The sequence below is a fragment of the Mirounga leonina genome, unplaced genomic scaffold, assembly GCF_011800145.1.
Source record: "Mirounga leonina isolate KUSES-001 unplaced genomic scaffold, KU_Mleo_1.0 Mir_199, whole genome shotgun sequence".
In the NCBI taxonomy this organism is placed as follows: domain Eukaryota; kingdom Metazoa; phylum Chordata; class Mammalia; order Carnivora; family Phocidae; genus Mirounga; species Mirounga leonina.
Genome location: NW_023270498.1, coordinates 1,948,838 through 1,970,912, shown reverse-complemented (window position 1 = coordinate 1,970,912; position 22,075 = coordinate 1,948,838). Strand labels below are relative to the sequence as shown.

At 59.1% G+C, this 22,075-nt stretch overlaps 1 protein-coding gene across 1 annotated transcript in view; it reads left to right on the top strand.

Moving 5' to 3' along the window:
* The window catches only part of TNS3 (tensin 3), a 173,628-nt gene that overhangs the window by 37,733 nt on the left and 113,820 nt on the right, over positions 1-22,075 (top strand). The window lies entirely within an intron of this gene.

Here is a 22,075-nt window from a genome sequence, read left to right as displayed (position 1 = left end):
GTGGAGCGTGGTCCCGTGGCTCCCATGTGGCAGGGCGTCTGTGTGGAGCGTGGTCCCGTGGCTCCCATGTCGCAGGGTGTCTGTGTGGAGCGTGGTCCTGTGTCTCCCGTGTCACAGGGCATCTGTGGAGGTAGGTCTCACGAACACCTTCCCCAAGGAGGCCTTGCTCATAAATGGGAAAGTGACCAGCAGCATTCGGATGGCAGGTGCCCTTTGGCCAGTCCACGCATCCCTAGGCCCCGTGTCCTCTGTGTGCCCGTGGCCCTCCCACTCCGTGCTGTCTCATGCTCGTGGTGACTCATCAGTCTTCAGGTGTGGGAGCAGGCGGCCTCCTTCCCGTCCGCCTCAGGCTGTCGGCTGTGCGCCACGAGCACCCCCTTCTGTGCATCTGACCCGACCGCCGTCTGCTCCGTCCAGCTCCGGGGCCTCTCCCCGACGGGGCGTTCACCAGCTCTGCAGGTGTCCCGAGGGCCGGGAGCCCTTCCAAGAGGTTCTGGAAGAGCCTCACCTCGGCTCCTTCCCACTGTGAGCTGCCGGGTCTGTTCCTGGGGCAGATTGGCGCCGCTCTGGAGGGCAGCCTCGTCTGGCTTTTTCTGGCTCTGAGGATCGAGAAGCATGTCTGTGGCTTTGTTGTCTGTTGGTGTCACGCCGGGACGGCCCCTGTGGAGCAGGGTCTGCTGGGTCACGACAGGGAGGTGCTTCGGTTTTTCCGGGTAGCGGATCACTCGTGATGGGAGCGGCGGTCGGGTCCTCCCAGGCCGAGTTGTGCCTCTGTTCGCAGTGTTTTTGCAGATGCGCGTGTGCGTGCGTATCAACCACGCGTGCTCACACGCACACACGGGTGCAGAGCATGTTGGTGATTGCGAGCTTGGCGCCAGCGTCAGGTCGGGGTCCATCCAGGTGACGATACCTGGAGACCCGCGTGACCTCGCACGGAGCCCTCTTGCACCTGGGCCCCACGTGCCTCCTCCGTCCGTGGGGACGCTGCCACCTCCCCGGCAGGCGCCGTGAGGAGCGGATGGAATAGCGCGTGGACGGTGTGGGCGCTGGCCACGGCACCGGGTGAGGAAGAGCCTTATTCTTCGCTGGGCGGATGCGAGGGGGCAGTCGAGGTCCCCCGGTGCCCGCGGCCTGCGCCGGTTTGTTTGGTTTTAACCATTGTTCTCTTGCCATCTGGTCGGGGAGAACCGGTTTGATCGGTTCCAGAGCGCGCCATATGCTCTGCGAGGGTGAAGGTGCCGGGACAGACCCCCAGGGGACCTGTTCCTCCTGAGCCCCCGCCCCGGGACACGGCGAGGGAGCCCCAGCCGGCAGGGGGCTTGCGGGCCTGCTTGCGGCCGGCCTCACGGAGGGCTGGACGTGCGTCCCGGCACCAACTGGTGCTTCAGGCAGAACATCGCTGGGGCCTTCCATCCTGTCCTTCCTTGCCTGTCTGTCCATCCAGGAGGGCACATTCATACCAGCGCAGGAGCGGACCCGCATTGGTGCAGGTGTGGCTTTCAGGGGGACACCCTTCAGTCTGGCGGGTGTGGAACCCCCGCGTGGCCAGGGGTCCCGGGTAGCACACAGCGGCCTTGCGAGCAGCCAGCGTGGTGGCCCTGTGTTGGAGAAGTTCACTCTTTGAGAGTGGCCTCCGTCCTTGCAAGAGGCCGTGTCCCCACCTGGCGGTGGCCATGCGTGCGGCCACTCCGGGCTGCACAGAGCCCTCACCTGGCTGCCGGCGCTCACCCTGGCTTGTTTCTGCGTGGCTGTTGTGGTTTCTCCCGCTGGAGGAGGCGTGGCCTAGACTCGCTTCTGAAATTCGAGTCGCCTGTTCAGGGAGCTCCTCCGGGCTGTACTCTTTGTCTAATGAAGGTGAAGACAATGGGTGGTTTCTGACGCAGGTGACATTAGGCGTCAGGTTACACAGACCGAGGCCAGAGTTTCCAGACTGGGCCCCGTGAGCTGCACCTGGGCGTGCGCGTGGGTCGTTGGGACCTCGTTCAGCCTTGGTTTGCTTAAACTCACCAAGCTGGAGGAAGTGATCATGAGTGGTGAGGTTAACACAAGGGCACTGTGACTATTGAGGGCACATTCCTTACTGGGGGCCGTGACGGGGTCTCCCAAAGGCATTGGATTATTTCCGAAAGACTGCCCACCGAATGGGACACTTGGAGGTTTGAGATGGATGGAAACGAATCCCCTTTAACGGTACTCCCTTTACCTGACTGCAGAATTAGGTAGCGAAGACAGAGTTCAGGCTTTCCACCTGTCAAATATTGGGTGGGGGGCCTGGCCTAGAAGGTTCAGTGGGGCGCCTGGAGTAGCCCGGCCTCTGCCGCCGGCTCCGGTCCACGGCGGCCTCTGTGCGAATTGCTTGTCCTCAGTAAGTGCAGCTCTTTGGTTGGATGCGGAGTATTCCTGCTCATGGACTGTTCCCACGCTGCGGGACCTAACAGAACACAGATGCAGATCTGCCCCAGCACAGCAGGGTCTTAGCCGAGTGATCGCTTCTGTTTCTGGAAGTCACAAACTCCGGGTGCTGTGTCTGCACCCACAGCTGGCCTGCCCGGGTCTGAGCATCTCACACGAGATGCTTCACCTTGTCCCAGTGACATTCCCTTGCTTCAGGCAGCAGAGACTTGCAAACATCCTTGTTCTATAACCCTCCGATCTTCAGGAAGCAGAGAAAAGTCTCAGGAGTCCTGCCAGATCGTAGTCGAGCCTTCCACTTGCGCAAACCTAACCACCTATGGTTTTGGTAAAAGCCAAGTGAGACCCAGAAATAAAAACATACACGATGCTGCATTCCCAGACTTTCACCTTGAAACTTCAGTGATCCAAGAGCCATACTCTGGTTCAGCAATGGGGCGTCAGAGGAGCCCCCGGAGGATCCCCTTTTAAAGGGACATGTGGAATGGATGGCGCAAGGGAAACTGAGACCTGGTGAGCACACCAGGAATCGGGCCAGGGCAGGCCAGGACCGCACAGATGGACAGGGGGCGGGTGTGAGGCTGGCGCTTCTGGTGTCCTCATCCTCTCCCTAAGGTTGCTGGAGCACCTGCCATTGCTCCTCAGAACCTCAGGCTGCCTTTCCCTGGTGCTGCGTCAGTGGCCGTGCCTGGCTCTGTGTCTTCTCAGCAAGCACAGAGGCAGAGGGTCCCGGTGTTATGACTTGAGGCAGAGTGGGGAGTGTTCAAGTAACGCTGAATGCACCCAAGTGGAGCCGTGTTTCCGAGGTTCCCTGTGGCCCCGATCTGGATGCAGGCTGGGCTCCCGGCGCCGGGGCAGAGCTGGTGACTGCTCTGCTTCCCTCGGTCCTCAGGGTCCTTTGTGAAGGTTGGGATCTGAATTAAGGTGTGCGGGCCCCGGGTGACGGCGTTGGAAGCCAGGATCCCAAACTTCGCTCAGATTCCCTCTTAATGGTGCATTTCACCCCCTCTGACGACCTGCTCTTGAAGGGAGTGAAGCAAGTGTGGATGGGGGCAGCCCCTGGGCCACTTTCACGCACCGATCCCAACGGGCTTCTGAGATGCGGCACAGACATGGAGTGGACACCTGCGGGGTGGGGGTGATGCCCCGTGTGCCGCCCAGATTCCCATCTGCCAGAAACCCGGGATGTGGCTGAGTTTGGAATGCGGATGCGGGGAGGGAGGTCAGGCTGGACTCGTGTCCTTGCGAGCAGAGCGGAGGATGTGGCTTAGGGACGGGAGGCAGCGGCTGGAGAGGGGACCCTCCCGCAGCCTCCCGAGGGCTCGCGGCCCCGTGGCCTTCGTGTCTGCGTGGCTTCCCAGGGGAGCAGTGCATGGGGTCCCTCTCTCTACCTCCTTCATGTTGCTTAGCATGCCTGCCTCAGCCCCCCACCGCCTCCCCCGGCACTTCTGGGACTGGGTCCGGCCACAGACCTGTGATGGGGCCATCCTGGGGCATAAGCGCACTCAGTGGCGCTCGGCGGGGCTGGCTGTGGCCTCTGGGCCCTGACACAGACCCACGGGCTGGACAGACATACCAGACGTGCAGAGGAATGGGGGAGGCTGTTTGTGGAAATTGTTTGAAGGAGGCGCTCTGGTTCTGAGGGGGCTTGGGGATCGGGCAGGGCTGGGAACCCAAGGCCCCCGGAGCTTTCCAGGGAAGGCCTTCGAAGCCTGCGCTGCTGACCGGGTTGGGGGGGACCCTCCTGCGTTGACCTTTGCCCCAGGCCTCTGCCGCTGCGGAGAGAGCCTCCCCTGGGCCATCTCCAAAACCTGGTGCGTAGGTAGATTTCTCCGGAAATCCGGGGCCCCTGCCCCACCCCGTTCTAACCACAGGCCAGACTTTGGTCCACACTTGCTTTGATTTCACCGTTCCCTCCTGCACCTAAAATAACATGCGGGCCTTCAGCTTTTTCAACCTTGGCAGGGAGAGACTGCCCTCGTTTCTGGGAAAGGCGGTCCGGTGCGCGTCTCCCACGTGGGAGCTGCAGGTGGACAAACAGGAGCCTCGGTTCACAGGCCCTTTGAGAAAGAGGGGCGGCCCTGCACGAATTAAGAGAAAACCCCCCCTCCCGTGCTGAGCCTCACCCGGTAAGCCTGGATTGGAAGCAGGGCCGAGCTAGATGTTGCTGGTGGGCCAGGCACAGGTGAGGGACACACAGCAGGGGCCAGGTTGGCCTGGTGTCAGCTACCTCCGGCGGGGAGCCTGGCTAATGATTAACAGCCACGCTGGCTGCGGGCCGGTCACCCCGGTGAAGGCTGGCCCGTGTTTGTTCCTTGGCATGTCCACGGCCAGCCACGTGGTGCACACGGGCTCAGGGAGCTGAGCACCCACCACCCGGGCCTCTGACTGTGTGATGGGCTTCGGGCTGCCACTCGGGCTTGACAGAGGAGCCCCCAGCCAGCGTTCACCGCACTCTAGGCATCTCCCAGGCAAGGGCCGTGGCAAATGTTTTCCAGTGAATGAATGTCCCCAGGTCCAAAGACTGGAATCTGCCAGAGAGAGTTCTGGTAGCGTGCCATTTTTTTCCCGCTCTGGTGGCGTGGATTTTATAGCAATCACAGGTTGTGAATGTGGGGAGGACCCTTGAAGCTGGTGGGTATGTGGGAATCGGGGGGACATCGCAGTTAACTGTGGCAGGGGAAGCTGAGCCCTTATTTTTGAATGCCCTGAGTTAGGACAGAGTTTGCGTCAGGAGAGACGTTGTTCTGATAGGGCTTCTGTTGCCTGAGTGCATTTTTTTTTTTTTTAAGATTTTATTTATTTATTTGGCAGAGAGAGAGACAGCGAGAGAGGGAACACAAGCAGGGGGAGAGGGAGAGGGAGAAGTAGGCTCCCCGCGAGCAGGGAGCCCGATGCAGGACTCGATCCCAGGACCCTGGGATCATGACCTGAGCCGAAGGCCGACACTTAACTGACTGAGCCTCCCAGGCGCCCCTGCCTGAGTGCATTTTTACCTGCAAGAGGGTCATCGTTAAAAAAAAAAAAAAGCACCTGACAGCATCCCCGGCCCCCCGCCCCCCCCAGCCCCCTGAAAAAATGTAAGTCTATGCGGGAGAGGGACCCTGGCTGCCGGTTTGGGGACCCAGGGTTCTGGAATCCGACTCCTCCCCGGGTTCTCCGTGGCCTGGGGTCCCCACTCCTGTTTTCTTATCAGCACATGTGGGTGTCAGCTTGGCTGGTGTGGTATCTGGGGCGTCCCGGCCTCGCTTGGAGAGTCTCTGTTTAGAGAGCCAGGAGCCTCAGGCACGGTTTTCCTCGGGTCTCCCCAAGTGCCTCTGAGCTTTTGGGAGGCCTCCCCCATTTATTCGAGGCGCGTCCTGCGTGTGGGCGGCGGGGCGTCTGCGTCCTGAATATCAGAAGCCAGGCCAGTTCTGGCCTCTCCACTGTGGTCACATCATCTTCCTCCCCCGGGGGTCCTTCCAGCAGGCAGCCTTCCTTGTTTGCCACGTTTATTTCCCTTCGAGCATCAGGAGACAATTCTGTAGGTCGCTTGGGCGGCTCAGTTGGTTCAGCATCTGCCTTCAGCTCAGGTCATGATCCCAGGGTGCTGGGATCAAGGCCCACATCGGGCTCCCTGCTCTGCGGGGAGCCTGCTTCTCCCTCTCACTCTCCCTCTGTGCTCTCTCTCTCTCTCAAATAAATAAATAAATTCTTTTTTTTTTTTTTTTAAAGTAAACAATTCTGTAAAACAAAAGGGAGAAAGTTTCGTCCTTGGCGGAAACCGTGTCCCCTCCGGAGGCCCCCTTGTACAGAGAGAATAAGGAAAGTCCCACGTGGCTGCCTGGGGCTCGTTCCAGTTTGGGGACAGGCTTGTGACCGGGCATAGTCCCCGCGCTGGCCCTCCACCCGTGTGTCCAGCCACGTGGCAAGCGCAGTGGCCCGTCCTCGGGATTGAACGGAGTCTTGGACGGTAGATGCTTGAGGACCAGTCAGATGCGGGCCTGAATCCCATTGTAAGGGCTGTCGGCTTTGTGATTTTGGGTTCAGATGTCGCTTTCTGATCTCTGCAACAGACTTTATTTATTAAGATTTTATGTATTTGAGAGAGGGAGGATGAGTCTTGGGGAGGGCCACAGGGAGAAGGAGAAGCAGACTCCCCACTGAGCAGGGAGCCCGATGCAGGGCTCGATCCCAGGACCCTGAGATCATGACCCGAGCCGAAGGCAGACGCTTAACGACTGAGCCACCCAGGTGCCCCTCTGCTACAGACTTTAAATAAAGCACCTACTTTATTTTTTTATTTTTTTTTAAAGATTTTATTTTTATTTATTTATTTGAGAGAGAGAATGAGAGACCGAGAGCATGAGAAGGAGGAGGGTCAGAGGGAGAAGCAGACACCCCGCCGAGCAGGGAGCCCAATGCGGGGCTCGATCCCGGGACTCCAGGATCATGACCTGAGCCGAAGGCAGTCGCTTAACCAACTGAGCCACCCAGGTGCCCCAATAAAGCACCTACTTAACAAAAAATAAATAAAAAATAAAAACATGAAAACCCAACCCAAGCCCGAAACTTTGTTAGTTGCCGTCAAGGGATGCTAGGGAACTGATTCATTCTGAAAAATTGTTAAATAAAGAGAAACAAGCTTTTAATCCTCTTTTCTTGCACAGCCTGTACCTCCGGGTTAAAAATAGACCAAGAGGAAAAGTTCTGTGTAAGGAGGAATTCTGGCCCGCAAATGTCGAGAAAATGAAGGAGTTAAAATGTGCCAAGTTGCAGACCGCAAGTACCCGAACAGCCGTGACCCTCCGTCACCTCCTGGGTCACAGAAGGAAGCTGGTAGGGTCATGTGCCTCCTCCAGGGAAGTTGGCCGCGCGTGTGGGCCTCACGGGAGGCCTGAAATCAGACCAGAACCACCCTGAGCCCAGACCCATCCACGGCTTCCAGGAAGCACGGGGTCCGAGCCCCATGGAAGCCTTCCAGAGGGGTCAGTGAAATCCCCGGGCGGGTGGGGGGAGTTTGGCTGGGCAAAAAGCATGTCAGTCATTTCCAAAAACACCATAGGAGGAGGAAGGATCTCTATTTTCAGGAACCGAAGAGATGTTAGGTAAACATCATCAGACTTTATTTGGAACTCGATTCCAACGATCTGACTGTAAAAAAGAAAAACAAAACAAAAAAGAAACCCAAAAAGCTTGTAAGACAGGGAAATTTGAACGTTGACTAGCGACGTGGTGGTATTAAGGAGTCACTGCTCATGGTAGTGGTGTTTTCTTGTAGTTTTAAAACCCGGTTTCTCCTCTGAGGATGCCTGCTGACATGTTTGCAGAGGGAGCGAAGGGATGTGTGGGGCTCGTGTTGTGACGGTCGAGGGAGGGGTGGGGTGGGCGGTGGAGAGCAGGCGGCATCTGGAGCTCGGCGCCGGGTCAGGATGCAGGTGAAGTGGGAGCACAGAGCTCAGGGCTTCGGGGCTGGCCAGGAACTGTGTCGAATTACCCTAGGACCGGCCCGCAGGCGTTCCCCTGGTTTTCCATGAGCTAATCAGGCTTGCCCGAGCATCTTCCTTGTGGCGTTCTGGGTGGACGGCTGACATCCTGAAAGACCAGTCCGCATGATGAAGTTTTGCTGAAAACCTGCTGAGTTCATCAGCACATGACACGGGGTTGATACAGTGCTTTCCGTACAGAAGTGCTTGCTTCGTGTCTGCCTTCCCCGGGGGCCAGAGCGCTGGAAGACAAGGTGCCCTCCCGTCTCTACCACGGCCTTGACCTTCCTCGGGCGAGGAGGAAGGCGCCCTGAGGCTTAGCGCCCTCCAGGAGCGTAAGGCGTCCCTCCGCGTAAAGAGACAGGGCCACACGCTTAAAAATACGACTGGACGAGACTGTGGTTGTGATTCCTTCTGGAACATTACTATGTCAGGTGTGCTGTCTGGGGCCATTAGAATGGGCAGGTTTTCCAGATGTTTCTGGCGTGAAGCCGAGACGAACGATCGACGGGTTCCTATCGATTCAGTTGCGGTCCAGCCTCCTTATTTGTTGGTTTTGTGTGTGTACATCTGTGACCTTGCTAGAATGTGTTTGTCATCCCAAACCCGCCGTCCCTGTGCGTCCAGGGTCACCCGTGGACACGCGCAGGACCCGCCGAGCACATCCGCAGCTGAGGCGGACCCCGGGCGGCGTCCCCTCAGCCCTCCCGCTCCGTGTGAACACCTGTCCTTCCCGAGGTGTGTGCAGGGACACGCACTTTTGCATTTCTGTGCTTTTTGTCGGTGGTTTCACTTGGAAATGGAACCACGTGCGCGTGGGTGTGTCTGGTGCTCTAAGCACACGAAAGCTGTGCGGCCGGTGCTCACGGTGACGGTGACAACCTCACGACCTGCAATAGCAAGACTCGAGGGCACTGATAAGGTGTTGATGGTGGGTCCTCAGGCCGTTCCGTTGCTGTGTTGGCGCCTGAGAACTCCCTTTACCCCTGACCTGCCCATCAGAGAGCGTGGACTCCAGCCCACGTTCGCCGCCTCCCCGTGAGCCTGTGGTGGGCAGTTCCCGTGGTGTTTTGGGGTGCCAGGGAGTAGGGAAGGAGGCTGTTACTGTGGCACCGGAAGAGCTCCCCGGGATCCCGAGTCCCAGCCCTGCTGCGTGCCCCACCGTGCCCAGCCTGGTCCTCCACTCCGTCTCGAACCCCAGTGGGTTCGGGAGGGTCCCCGCCCAGCAGGCTTCTGCCCCTGGGCTGGACTGAGTGTGGGTGCGTGCTGCTGGGATCTGTGTCATTCTCCCTAGGATGGTGACAGTCACGTGTCACACGCTGTCCACCCGCTTCTCACTCGGTCAGCCTGTCCTTTTAAATAGTCGGGATCTGGGACGTCTGGGCGGCTCAGTCAGTGAAGCGTCTGCCTTGGGCTCAGGTCATGATCCCGGGGTCCTGGGATCAGACTCCCTGCTCGGTGGCGAGTCTGCTTTTCCCTCTCCCTCTGCTGTTCGCCCTGCTTGTGTTCCCTCTCTCTCTCTGACAAGTAAATAAAATCTTAAAAAAATAAAAATTAAAAAATGGTTGGGATCTGTAGGTGGTTGTTGAATTGAAATGCCTGTGGCCTTGCGAAATGCTAAGCCTCACTCACTTTCACACTTCCTTGCGTCTGAAACGGACGGCTGTGTCCGTCTGTCTTGGCGTCCCGTCCTGCGGCTGGGGTTCCCCTGCTCTCAGCACACCCTCTGAAATTCCCCGTTTGGCCACCTCCGAGTGTTGTGAAAGCTTGATGGGACGGCCGACCTCCCCTGTGCTCTGGGTTTGCCCCGTCCTGCAGCTGTCCTGTGGGGTCTGGAGGAGCCAGGGCGCTGGGGCCCTGCTCTCCCAGGAACCGGACACGCCTTCAGAGCTGGAGCAGATTTCTGCCCTTTTTAGGCTCATGAGTTGTCGGTTTGTGTGGTATTTTGTTAGACTCTGCGGTGACAGCCGCCAGTGCATCTGGCCAGAACCGGTTTGGGAGTGGACACAGTGGGTGTCCGGTCCGTGTCCGGTCCACGTCTAAGTCTGTGTCTGGTCCCTGTCTGGTCCACGTCCGGTCCACGTGCAGGGTGACGGACGATGTGGTACAGGATCAGAGAGGAAGGTCCGAGTGCCCGGCCAGGGGCAGTGGGCGAGAGGCATCGGTCGTCCAGAACGAAGGGGGCGTCCAGCCAGTAGGGCAGCCTGGGATGACTTCATTTATTTAAATCATTTAATTTTTTTTTTATGGAATGTAGTCAACGTGCCATGTTACATTGGTTTCAGATGTAGAGAGATGTAACAGGTCCATACGTTACGCACGCCGTGTTCACCGCGGTATCTGTACTTACTGTCACCTCACCACTGACTGTGTTCCCTGTTCTGTGCCTTTCGTCCCGTAACTTGTTCACTCCGTCCCTGGAAGCCATGCCTCCCCTTCCCCTTGACCCATTTGCCCCCTCTCCCCGCTCCGGGCAACCATCCGTTTCTTCTCTGTACTTACGGGTCTGGTTCTGCTTTTTGTTTGTGCCTTTGTTTTTTAGATTCCACATGTAAGTGAGATCGTACGGTGTTTGTCTTTCTCTGTCTGAGTCATTTCATGCATCATAATACTCTCTAGGTCCATCCATGTTGCTGCAAATGGCAGGATTTCATTCTTTTCTGCACCTGAGTCATATTCCATACATATTCCATGTGTGTCTCTGTGTGTGTGTGTATACACTTCTTTATCCGTTCATCAACCAGTGGACACTGGGGCTGCTTCCATATCTTGGCTGCAATAAGCGTAGAGCTGCATACAGCTTTTCAAATTAGTATTTTGCTGTGTCTAATAAGAGGTCGTATCCAAAATATATAAAGAACAACTCAACGCCAAAAAAACAGCTAAGTTGATTAAGAAAATGGGCCAATGACCGGAATACACGTTTTTCCTATGAAGATATAAATGGGGGACAGACACATGAAAAGATGCTCATCATCACTCCTCATCAGGGAAATGCAGATCAAAACCACAATGAGATACCACCCCACACCTGTCAGAATGGCTAGTATCAAAGAGACGAGAAACGGCAGGTGTTGGCCAGGATGCGGAGAAAGGGGGACAACTGTGGGAACATTCCCACTTTGGTGGGAATGCAAACTGGGGCAGCCGCTCTGGACAACAGTATGGAGGGTCCTCAAAAAACGAAAAATGGAAATACCATGTGATCCGGTATTAACCCTACTGGGTATTTATCCAAACAAAGTGACCTCATTCATTTGGTTCTTGGAAGGCAAGATAAGGTTTGAGCCCAATCAGCACACCTCCAGGGGGCTCTCACTGTGGCTCCAGCCAAAACTCACCTGCCGTTTGCATTCAACATGAATCTGTCCTTTCTTTCCTTTTTTGAGAGAGAGGGAGAGAGAATCTCAAGCAGGCTCCACACTGAGTGCAGAGCCCGACACGGGGCTCGATCTCACAACCCTGAGATCACGACCTGAGCCGAAATCAAGAGTCGGACGCTTAACTGACTGAGCCACCCAGGTGTCCCGCATCTGTCTTTTCTGGAATGGGATCCTTGCTGTCTAGCATGTAACTCCACACTCAGTCTTACGTTTACCACCCGCCCTCATTGTACATCTTCCCCTTTGTGTTGTTCGGCTCCACCGTTTACGGGGTGTGTGTGTGGGGGGGGGGGTCCACACGCATGGTAAGCGCTGGGCAAGGTAGGGATTGAAGTTAGCGGTTCAGTGAATTGCCTCTGTCAGGGGGGCGTCCGTGGGGATTATAGGATCCAACCTGTGGACTCCCTGATACCCAGTCTTACTCCTACGACCCCTGTTACAGCGTCGACTTCAGCCATGCTGGAATCATTCTCATGGAGGAGCTGCCTCAGCGTCTGATGACCCCATGCTTTGCTCCTCCTTGTCCTGCTCTGATAGTTTGCATTTCCATCGGTCTCCCTCTGCACATGAACATTTCTTGTGCACGCTGTTTTCCCAGCCTTTTTAACCTGCAGTCGCAAAGGGGAGACAGCCTCTCGTGTGGGGTCCCAGGTGCCCTTCTGAGCACGGGGCTGTTTCCACACCTGGGACTCCACATGCCCATCTGGCTGCACACAGTCAGCCCGCACTTCCTGCAGGGAGAGGGCAAAGCTGGGAAGAAGCAGGGGGACCCCGGGGAGCGGCGGGCCGGCATCTCGGTCCTCACGCATGCGTTCAGTGAAGCCAGGTGCTGCGCCGTGCACGTCCTGGCCGCTCAGGAGGGCCCTGCCGTTTCTCTTGTCACGGATTTAGCATCCTGGAGATGCTCGATCTTTGCTCCAAGCTCTGACCCGGGGAGCAGATGGGGGGACGCATCCACAGGAGCCCCGAGGCGTGTCCCTCTCCTCCCTGCTCCACTCCTGGGGACACAGTTTCCCCTGTCCCGACACCTCAAAGCCCTCTTCAGGCTTGCCAAGGCAATTCTGTTCTGGTCCGCTCCTCACCTTTCGGACCTCTGTCCCCTTTGGAACACAGGTGTGTGCAGTCCCGGAGGTTACAGGACGCCTTCCAAGAGACGGGTTGTAGGAAGTTCTCCCGACAAGAGAAAACAAAGCAAATTGCCCTTGCAGGTGATTATCCCGAGGCAGCCACTAAGGATGCTGAGAAGTTGTAAACTGTAGGATGTTTATCACAGTACCACCTGCGGGAGACAAACGTTGAGGTGTACGGGAAATTGGGCTCTAGCTGGACTCTGGATACCACGCAGCTGTTAAAAATTACTTTGTGGGAGAAAATTTGAGGATTATATTATAAAATTGAGGAATATAAACTTTCAGATCCAACCCGGGCTGGACATCTGGCCTCCTAGAGTGTAGAAAGGAGAGAAAAGAGATTGGTGTGTCCACCACCAATCTTTATATATTTCTGGAATGATCCAGAAGATGTACAATGAGGGCGGGTGGTAAACATAAGACTGAGTGTGGAGTTACATGCTAGACAGCTAGAAGGCATTGCTGGTCTGAACCTGGTCATTGGCCCATGATATGCGTTCCCGGATCGAAACTCCGGAGTGTAGAGGCTGCGTCTGAACATCAAGGGAAGTGGGACTCTCGGTGCCGGCGAAGCTGAGCTTTGGCAGAAGTCCCAGTCGATGTCCCGTCGGTCTGTCCGCGTGGGTCCCTCAGCAGGGGCAGCCGGCCTCGGGCCCCGGGCAGGGACCTAGGGCAGCCGTAGCTTCCACTGATGGGCCATGTGACCTTGGTCAGGTCGGGTCGGGCGCCAGCAGCTTTATTTCCTCACAGGTGAAAAGGAGACAACATTTCAGTGAGGAATTCACAAGATCGCGTGTGAATGCCGTGCAGCCTGTCCTATTCCGTACGCAGTAGGTAGGGTGACGTTATTTGGGGTGGGCTTTGTGGATAGGGTCGATCCCAGGAAACTGCTTTCCTGATTTTATCTGTGTTCTTTGGGCCCAGCACCGTGTCGTCATCTTGGTCTTGTGCCCGGGCTCTTGATTGTCGGAGAATAGCTCGGACGTGCAGTCTCCTTAGTGCGGGAGCAGCTTGGTTAGGAAAGCCGACAGGGCGTTTCGGGGCGAGCTTGTCTGTGGCTGGGCTGCCAGGAGCTCGCCCGGGGCTCAGGACCGCCCCGGCTCAACGTCTTCCCCCGCTCACAGGTGAGGACCCGAGGGGACAGGGTGAGCCGGCGCCTCCAGGACATCCTGTCTGTGGAGACGGAGCTGGGCTAGGAGCCCAGTTTCTCCTGCTGAAGGTGCTCTCCCGGGGTCCCCACACTGAAGTGACAGAATGGTGCCAGAGGCACCATTTTGGGTGGCATGGAGGAGGCCTGTGGGTCGTACCCTGTGGGCCACGTCCTGTGGGCTGTGTCCTGTGGACTGTGTCCTGTGTCCAGTGAGTCGTGTCCTGTGGGTCACGTCCTATGGACCGTGTCCTTTGAGTCGTGAACTGTGTGCTGTGGGCCATGTCCTGAGTCGTGAACTGTGTCCTGTGGGCTCTGTCCTATGCGTCGTGTCCTGTGGGCTGTGTCTTGTGGGCAGTGTCCTATGTCCCGTGGACTGTGTCCTGTGGGTTATGTCCAGTGAATCATGTCCAGTGGTCTTGTCCTGTGGGTCGTGGACTGTGTCCTGTGGGTTGTGTCCAGTGAGTCAGGTCCCGTGGGCCGTGTCCTGTGAATCGTGTCCTATGAGTCATGTCCTGTGGGCCATGTCCAGTGGGTCGCGTCATCTGTGGCTTGCCCACATGCTCCCACAGTGTAGGTCCGTGGACCCCCACTCTGTCTCCGCACCATCTCCCTCCTCAGCGACGGGACCAAGTTCTGTGGGTGCCACTCCTCTCTCCTGTCCTCTTGGTTGCCCAGACCCCCTGCCCGGCCTCAGCAGCTGCCTGCACTCCTTCCCCTGCCCCCTGGCCTCCGTGGACAGCCTCGGTGGCGAGAAGAGGACCCGCTAATAAAGTGGACGCTTACCAAGGGCGCACTTTGTGCCAGGGAGCGTGATCTCACGCGACGTTTCTGCACTGAGTCATGTTCTCTGACCATCCCCAGTGTGCAGGTGGGCACACGGAGCCTTCCAGAGGTCAAGTGTCTGTGGCCTGCAGGCGTTCTGGAGCATAGCCCTGGCTTACCGCAGGAACCCCGCCTCCCTTGGCCCCGCACTTTGCAGGCCCGTCCTCCCCAGGTGCTCCCGGCTCCTCCTGGCCCAGCTCCACCCTGGAAGGCCCGCCGTTTCTGCCGCCGGACGGCACTCCTGTCCTGCAGCCCCTCGGGGACACCGTCACCGCTGTGCTATTCTGTGGCGCTTCCAGGCCTGCCACCCAGCCCCGCCGGGAGCTGTGTGGCTCATCGTGCTGGGGCGATCCTGAGTAGTGGGGCCTGGTTTGGATGGAGCACGGGTGTCTGATGCTGGCCGGGGAGGAGGCTCGCTGGATCGTCCCGGGCATGTGTGAGAACAGACGGGGCCGCCGGAAGGCCCTGGGTCACCTGCCAGCGGTCAGGTGCATGGGCTGGCCATCCTGGGAACCCCTGCGGTGCCCTTCTCATGGCGGCAAAGCTGTGGTCCTGGACTGGGCAGCTCGGTGGGTGCACCGGGCCCCCTTCCCAGGACCATGAGCCCTTCACTCTGGGATGTCCAGGTGGGGTGGGGGGGGGGGCTCCCTCTTGGTCCACACTTGTCAGCCTCTGAGGGTCCTGGAGGCTCGGAGCTGGCTCTTCCATGGGGCCATCTGTGGTGGGAGGCCTGGGCCTCGGAGCTGAGTTGGGACTGATGCTCCCAAGAGTGAAATGCAGTTTGTCTGCAGGTCTGCTGACCGGACAGGTGAAGGGATGGCTGTCCCCACGCTCTCTCTTGGGAAGCCCTGCTGTCCTGCAGGAGCCGAGCCACCTGAGGCAGAGACCCCGGCCCGTGGGCTCAAGGGCTCCCTGAGCGTCGGGGCTGGAAGGAGACCCTGCGTGGCTCCCTCTGCAGCAGGCCCCCGGGTCCTGGTGCCGGGGACAGGATTGTGAGGGCCCTGCGGGACCCACCACGCCCTCCCCGTGTCCTCTTTATGAGGACAGGTGTTCTCATGAAGTGATCGATTAAAATAAAAGAATCAGTGTGTGTGAGGCGTCATTATCGATGAGCCCACTTGGGTCTCCCTCTGAATTTAAGGGACGTGACTGGCCATTTGATAATGAAATCCGGCTGGTTGCCAGCGTAGACCGCGGCGGTGGGGGACGGCGCTCTGCTGTGGGCCCTTCCTCTCCTGATTCCGAGTGACGTGTGACCCCGCTCCATCCAGCCTCAGACAGGCCGGGTGCCTGTCCCACCGTCTGCCCATCTCTCCGTCCAACCCCATCTCTCTTTCTGTTTTGGCCTCCAGGAGACTTGGAGTCCAAGGGGCATGTGTGTTAGGAGAGAGCTCTTCTCTGGTCCAGCAACACACTTGGAGCTTGCTTTTGTGTCCGCTTCGTGGTTTTTGTGAACGTTAAGGGGCAGAAGGAAGGTGGGGGAGGGCGGAGGGCGGGCCCAGGCACCCGTCGGGCTCAGGATGCTGGCGGGCGACCTGCCCACCCAGGAATCAATCCGTGGTCGGTTGGTCTTGGGGCGGGGGGCTCTTTGGACACCGGAGACCCCTCTCTGGGCCCCTGTGTCGACGCCCCCCCGGAGGGCGGGTGTGGGCTCCTGAGGACACGGCCCCCGCCCGGCGAGGCCTGTCCTGCTGGCCGTGGGCCCTGCGGGGCCTCGGGAGGCCGGGCAGCCAGTGCCTTTTCCCTGCGTGCAGGCGTGCCTGCTGCCGCTGGGGCTGGGCGTGCCTGCCGGCTCTGGCACGGCTGCCCTTGAGACTTGCCCAGCCGCAGCGGGGCGGGCACTGTCCACCTGCTCTCGGCCCCGCCGCCCCCGAGGCCGGGCGCACGGAGAGGGCGCGGGACTCCGAGCAGGGAAGGGGCGAGGCGGTGGGAGGGAGCTGCTTCTGGAAGGAAGGAGAAGCCCTGGCTGGCCCCTTGGCAGCACGGTGAGTTCCTCCCTCTGTGGGGCCACTGCAGGCTGCCGCGTGCTCTTGGCATTGGGTCAGTCCCTGGCGCCCCTCCTCTGTCCGCTTGCGTCCTTGTTCTGCAGCGAAGGGGCAGTAAAAGTTCCATGTGGCGCCGCGTGGGACGCTCCCCCTGCTGGGGACCCCAGACGGGGGTGAGTGAGAGCTCGGTCCCCCGCCCCCCTGCGCTGGGGACCTCCTTCCTCCCTGCCGCGGGCCTTCTCCCCCCACCCGGCGCCCTGCGTCCCGTGTCCGTCCGTATGGTGCAGGCCCGCCTACGCACCCCAGAATTCTGAGTAGTTGGTGACAAATGATCACAGATAAAATCTCAGACTGAGCGAGACCTTGCTTCTCAGAGGAGCTTGGGGACAAAGTGACGTTGTTGTCATTTCCTAACTTGAGTCTGGTGTGTCTTTCCTGGAGAGCGCCCAGGAACTGCCGCCTGGGGTTGAGAGCGTTAAGAACAGTTCGAGGTGGGCGCTCCTGAGAATGACTTTGTTTCTGGCGTTCTCCTTCTGGAAGGGAGGAGTGTCTGTCTGTCTGGCTGGCTTTGGGAAGGTTGCTCGTGGGCGTCTTGTTTCTCGGGTGGCATGGGTGGTTCCGTGGTCGCACCGGGCGCTGCATTCCGTGTGGACTTCCCGAGGGGGGGCTGCCTTTCTGGGGCCAGACCCCCCCGCCCACCTGGCACCCAAATGCGACGGCTATGTGCGCAGCTGATGTTTATTTAGCGCTTGTGTTTGGTCAGCTCCTGTTCTCAGCCCTATACGCCTATTTCCTTATCGAATCCTGCCGACGCCTCCGCTTTCCAGAGGAGGAAACTGAGTCACGAAGGGTTGCGTCAGTCTCTCCAAGGCCAGGCAGCCCCGGGGAGCCACAGGGCTGGCTTCAGACCCGGGCCTCGGAGTGGGACGCGCCCGACCCCTGCAGCCCGCCTGCCAGGCCGTGGGTGAGTGACATGACCTTCAGGTGTGGCAGCCGAGCGGGGCTGGTGGTTGCTTCTGAAAAGGGTTTTCCATGTATTTTTTTCCGTTTGCCTGTGCGGCGCGCTTCCGTGGGTGCCTCCTTCCCGAGGGCACAGCCGGCCTGCTCCCTGCCCGGCCCCCAGCCCGGGAGCCCTGCTTCCTTGTAAATCTGGCTTCAGTTACGCAATCGTCCCTTTTGTTCCTTTTTACGGAACTGTTCCCGCTGCGGGTTTCAGGGCCCGTCAGCACGGCAGGCCCCACTTCTCTGGGGCCGCTGGCGTCCTCCCTGCGTTTCACCCCTTGCAAAGGGACTCTCTTTGCTCTTCCCCGAAGAGCCAGAGAGGGTGAGGGGAGGCGGGAAGCAGGGGTGCATGCAGCCTTTCATCTCCAGCCCTGGGGGCCTGGTGCTGCCCTCCCCTCCATGTGAGCAGGAGCGAGGGGTGAGCTCCCTGGTGGGCTCAGCAGTCTGCCTGGCCAAGAACACCCTGCCCCAGGTCCCTGTCTTCGGGGACAGGGATGTTCCCGTGAGGCTGTGCACAGTGTGGTTGTGGGAGATTCCAGGGGAGAGCATTATTAGCGGGAACGCTGTTAGCGTGGCCCCCCGTCCGTGAGCAGAGCGCGCATTGGACAGCTCCGGGGAGCCATGCTGTTCCGTGAGCCTTCCTCGGTCTCCGAGGTCTGTGCTCTGCAGGGGACAGTCTCTTTCCCCAATGTCGTCGATTCCCTGTGTCGTGACCTTGCCAAGGAGGATGCACAGACTACTTTTCACTCTGCTGCTCTTTGAGGTGGTAAGTCTGTTCAGGCCCCTCGGGTACGTTGACTTTTGTTATCCTAAGAATAAAGCTAACCAGGTACTTATTACCAAAATGCAAAAGCAGGATCCCTGTGCCTCTGACATGGCCAGATCGTCCGTCGGACATGTTGAGGTTAGCGGTTGGCTTATTCCCTCCTTCCTCCTGCAGACAGCGTGCTCCGCCCGCTGCTAGGGACAGGATGTGGCCCCAAAGGCTGAGCGGAACATGAGAGCCAGTGCCCCTGCGGGTCTTCGTGGCAGAGGGTGCAGAGCATGGACAAGAATGCAGATAGCCAGCTATTTCTGTGCAGCTGAGATCTGGGCCCTCACAGGACTATAAACAGGACCAGGGATCAGGGGCTGCTTCGCTGGGGAGGCGATGTGTGAGCTGAGAGGTCTAGGATTAATAGGGGCTAAGCAGGTGAGGCTTGCCTAAGTGGGTGGGGAGAATTCCAGACCTGTAGGGCATGTGCAAAGGTCCTGGGGCAGGAGGGGTGGAGTGTGCTTGGGGGACTGGAAGGAGGGTTGTGGGATAGGAGTGGAGAGAGAGAGGCTGCCCTTTGCCCACAGCGGTGGGATGTGGGGGCACGGCGCCAGCATTAGCTCCCGTCCACATGCAGGACTGGTGCCCACGCCAGCCCACATGGGGACACTGCCACTGCGTGAGTCTCCTTAGGCAGGTCTGCTCCGTCCTCCTGGTTTGCGCGAGAACACGCAGGAATCGCAGATGCTAACGATGTGTTGCTCCTCGCCCACCCTGCTCTGGTCCCACAGCGCCCCTGCAGAGGGCTGGCTGTACCTAGTAGCCCATTTTACAGATGAGGAGCCCGAGGCACCTGCCCAAGGTCACACAGCCGGAGCCTTCAGAGTCCTCACACGGACACCTAGAGACAGGCCTTCCTTCCCTTGCAGGACTGGCCATCCCCGTGTGGCCCTGCGGTCACAGCCCCCAGAGGGGCGTGGTGTGGTTCTACTCCCCGTGTGATGGGGGCTTGCTGTCAGTGTCCTCCCTCCGCCTTCCTGTCCAGGGCTTGTCCTCACCGCCCTCCCCACCCCTGCCCCCCGAGCCCGGTCCTTCTGTAAGCCAGCCGGGTGGTCCTCGTGCTCTGCTAGCCACGAGGCATGGGTGCAGATGTTTGTCCAGTGTCCCTTTTCCCGGAAGCCCATGGGAGAGCATCAGCTGCCGCTGAGATACGAGATGGGGAGATCCACACGTCCGTCGCGTCTTTTGGCCTGGACAGCAGTCCTGTTAGGTGGGAATGCGGTGCCCCGACCCCAGTGCCCTGTGCGTTCTTCCCTGAGACGCAGGCCTTGAATCTTACAGTGAGGGCTTCGGAGCATTCGTCTTGTGCCCACACGGCCTGACTTTGGGCGTCCCTTAGCTACAGACCCAGCGGTGCCCACGGAGAGGGGAAAGGGGCCCCAGACAAGATCAGCGATCAGTCCCACAGCTCCCCAGCCTTCTCTCCGTGGGCCTGTCCTCTTAGAGAGGGGCCAGGTTATGAGCTGCAAAGCCATGGTACTGCAGGGTGTGGGGTTCTGTAGGATGGGGCACTGGGGGTGGGGTTCTGGAGGAGGGTGGGGTTCTGGAGGACGGGCCAGGTGTTTCCTGCCAGCCTTGCGTGGTCCCTCACCCCCAGGTGAGGTAGGGACTGGGGTTCCTCTTCTGGGAAGACAAGGAGTGTGGCTGAAGCTGGGGCAGGTGAAGGACCTGCCCACGATCATAAGGTGCAAAGTGGCCGAGCCCGCGTTGCCCGAGGAGCCTCGTCCCTTGACAAAGCCTGGACCAGCTCCACCCGAGAAAAGGCATCCAGCCCTGCCTTCTGCCCCCGGGGGAAACCGACTCGGAAGCGAGCACCGGGCTCAGTGGGCCTCTCTTAATAGAAGACACTTGTGTCTACATGCAGATCTCACGGTGGTCCCCGTCCCCTTCTGAAAGATGTCCCACGGCTGCAAAATTGCTTTCGCTGTGCCTGTTTCTTATATAAAAGTCACATCATTAGCCAAAGAAATGAGGGCCGATAATTGCAAAAGCGTGTTGAGCAAGACAGCCCCTCCGGGCCGATGGAATGACTGCTTACCTGGTGGAACGCCTGCTTTGCTGCTTGCCGGTGTGTCCCGGATGGCAGGGCTGGCCCCAGATGGCTAGGGAGGCCAGTGACTTCACTGGGGGCCCAGGACCGCTTTGGGGTCCAGCGGGGGAGCTCCCGGGCCATTGCCGAGATGCGGCAGCATGGGCTTTGCGGTTTACCTGTTGCAGGTGTAACCTTTGCCACAGATTCCACTGGCACCCCCTTGTTCTCGGGGTTCGTGGTGCCTTTAGAAGTTGCAGGCTGCGATAAGCGCGTGCCAAAGCGGCCGGGGGTGGAGGGGGCTGGGCGGGGCCGAGGCAGGTGGGGACCAGATGGGAGTGCAGGAAACACCTGCTATCTCTCCAGACGTGGTGTCGGTCTGTAAAGATTGGCGTGTCCTTGGAAGGCTCCCGAGGGAGGTGGGCGGGCCGCTCTCCTCTTGCAAAAGCACACAAGAGAAACGTGCAGCTCGGGAGGCCTGGGGTCTTCACGCAAGAGAGCTTTTCTTAAACTTCCCGAACGTGGTTAGGGTGTAGGGTTCTGGTGAGCAAGGGACCTTCTTCAGTAGACTTTTACTAAGTTGGTTTCTGGGTCGTTCCTAAGCCACGAACTGTGCTGTGGTGTATAAACGGGGGCCTGGCTTTTGAGCCCCGAGAGCAGGTAGATTCTTCGCTTTTGAGTGAAGATGCACAGAGACAGGGAGCCCCGTGACCCCCTCTGACCAGCGCCGTGTGTGGGCAAGTTGTGCCCCGTCACGTTGGTTGGGCGTGCCTCCCGTCCGCTGCACGGCGGACCTTCCCGGCAGCCAAGGGGCTGCTGTCCCAGTGTATCCCAGCGTCCCCGGGTCCGGTCACTGGTGCGTCGTCTGCTTGGCTAGGTTTCCCCCCATTGGGGGGTGGTGGTGCACCCCGAGTCTCAGAGCCTGGCTGCTCCACGGGACCAGCTCTCCAGGAGAGGCTCTCCCGACCTCCTTGATGTTGGTCTGGCTCGGGGACAGGTCGGCAGCACGGGCTGTGGGCCACCAGGGCCGGGGGATTGAAGAAGTCTCGAGTTTGGCATGAGAAGTTGCTACAACACCGTCTTCCCGAACGCCTTTTTCCCAGGCTGTGCAGCGAGGACGGTCCCGTCTGCTTTCCTGGGGTTCCCGTTGGAAGCCAGGTATCCTGGCAGGTGGGGCCGTGCTTGCTGACCTCAGTCAGCCCCCAGGGGACACCGTGCTGGTGGAATGGTGGACCGGGGTCTAGGGCTGGCTGACCTCTGTCCTTGGGACCCCCGTCACTTTCCCTGCATCACCTGTGGGCCACACCCGTCCCCTTGCTGTCCCCAAGGTACAGAATGATGCCACTTCAGGGTTCGGGCACCGGTTGTGCTCTGCCCAAGACACACTCCCTTCAGGTGACCCCCTCCCCGCGGGGACCCCCGGCCCCTCCACGCTGAGCTGCAGCTATCACCCGAGGGCTGGGGGGTGTGGGCGGTGAGTGGTGGTTCAGGCCCGTCATCCCCTCGGGTGATGGGGGCGGTTGGGAAGGTATCTGTGCTTTATCCACACACTTGCGTGCGTGGCCCGTGTCTGGTGGTTCTCGGTCTGTGCACATCCGTTTGGTCTAAATTGACGTAGGGCACAGTGCAGTGGCTGCAGGTAGGCGTGAGGAGCCATGGGAGGGTGGGCAGGCCCGGCCTTCCCATCTCGCTGTGTGTGTGTCTATGTGCATGTGTGTGTGCATGTGTGCATGCGTGTATGTGTGCACGTGTCTGCATGTATGTGCATGTGTATGTATATGCGTGCATGTGTGCACATGTGTGCACGTGTGTATGCATGTGCACGTGCACATGTGCGTATGTGCATGTGCGCGCGCATGCATGCATGTGTGCATGCGTGTATA